We start from the raw sequence: 1,386 nt of genomic DNA, 5'->3' as shown, positions 1-1,386 counted from the left end.
ATGAGCAATAAATAAGGAGTGGAATTTGGGAAGAAAACCAACACTCAGAGATTGAGACTTTGGAATGGGTCAGGCCATGGTTTTTTATTCTGTTGAGTTTGGCAGCTGTGGTCTATATTGGGTTATGCTGCCCATTTTTACAATTGTGGGCAGAGTTGGGGATTGGTGAAATGGGCTTTTTTTTTTTTAAATTGGTGAGTTGGGCTTTTAACTCATGTGGTCCAACAAATGAGTTTAGGTTTTAAAGTATAGGCTATTTCAGTTTGCTTAGTATTACAAGAAAGCTGGGGTAGAATTAGACCTTTCAGGTGTTGGTTAGACAGACAATATTGGCTCTATTGACTGTTTTCCAGCCAGATCAGTAGGCAGGAATTTTAATGTCAAAGGATCTAAGTTCTGTATATCTTACAGAGCACTCATGGTGTTTGAGGTTTCAGTTGTACCTGCTGGGTCTAAGTAGGCAGCTCTGGACTGGTTGCCTAAATTCCATTTTACATTGTAGACCAAGAGAATACAGGGGAGGCGCTTGGCTAAGTTTGGGTTAATGTGGTATATCATAAGTGTGGGTTATTCCCTATCATATATTACTTCAAATTGGTTCTGGATTTCTTTTTTCTTTCTTTCTTTCTTTTTCTTTTTCTTTCTTTCTTTCTTTCTTTCTTTCTTTCTTTCTTTCTTTCTTTCTTTCTTTCTCTCTCTCTCTCTCTCTCTCTTTCTTTCTTTTTCTTTCTTTCTTTCTTTCTTTCTTTCTTTCTTTCTTTCTTTCTTTCTTTCTTTCTTTCTTTCTTTCTTATCTTTAAGATTTTATTTATTTGTCAGAGAGAGAGATCACAAGCAGGGGGAGCTGCAGGCAGAAGGAGAAGCAGGCTCCCCACTGAGCAGGGAACCTGATGTGGGACTTGATCCCAGGACTCTGAGCCAAAGGCAGACACACAACAGACTGAGCCACCCCCGTGTCCCTTTCTTTTCTTTTTTTGTTTTTAATATGGAATGCTTCACAAATCTGCATGTCATCCTTGCGCAGGGGCCATGCTAATCTTCTCTGTATCATTCCAATTTTTTAGTATATGTAAGCTGAAGCAAGCACTGGCTCTGGATTTCTTAATGACAGAATCTCTCTTTGACCTTAGTTTTCAGAGAGCCAAACTCAGGGTCCAACTGAAGAAGTGCGGTAGATTTTACTAATGAAAAAATAAAAGGGTCCGAAACCCTTATTATGACAAAAACATGCACAATTTTTCAATGAATTCATAAAGTTATTGAAGACCCAGAACCTAGGAAGATAGTGAAAAAGATGTTCTCCAGGAATTTCCTGTTTCTAAGGATTAGATTTGCCTAGAAAGTCAATAAGGAGCTGGAGTAATCTGAAAATAGTTCTTCAAATAG

At 38.1% G+C, this 1,386-nt stretch overlaps 1 non-coding gene across 1 annotated transcript; it reads right to left on the bottom strand.

The window, feature by feature from the left end:
• Positions 1–979: 979 nt before the first annotated feature.
• On the bottom strand, positions 980–1,087 carry LOC114213099 (U6 spliceosomal RNA). The gene has a single exon (XR_003610131.2). It is a non-coding gene; the product is annotated as a U6 spliceosomal RNA (small nuclear RNA).
• Between the last annotated feature and the right edge of the window lie 299 nt (positions 1,088–1,386).

This window comes from Eumetopias jubatus, unplaced genomic scaffold (assembly GCF_037043125.1).
Source record: "Eumetopias jubatus isolate StellerSeaLion01/CBP00866 unplaced genomic scaffold, mEumJub1_p1.0 scaffold_6, whole genome shotgun sequence".
Lineage (NCBI taxonomy): Eukaryota > Metazoa > Chordata > Mammalia > Carnivora > Otariidae > Eumetopias > Eumetopias jubatus.
Note: the sequence above shows the minus strand (reverse complement) of the source record. Positions and strands in the feature narration are given on the sequence as shown.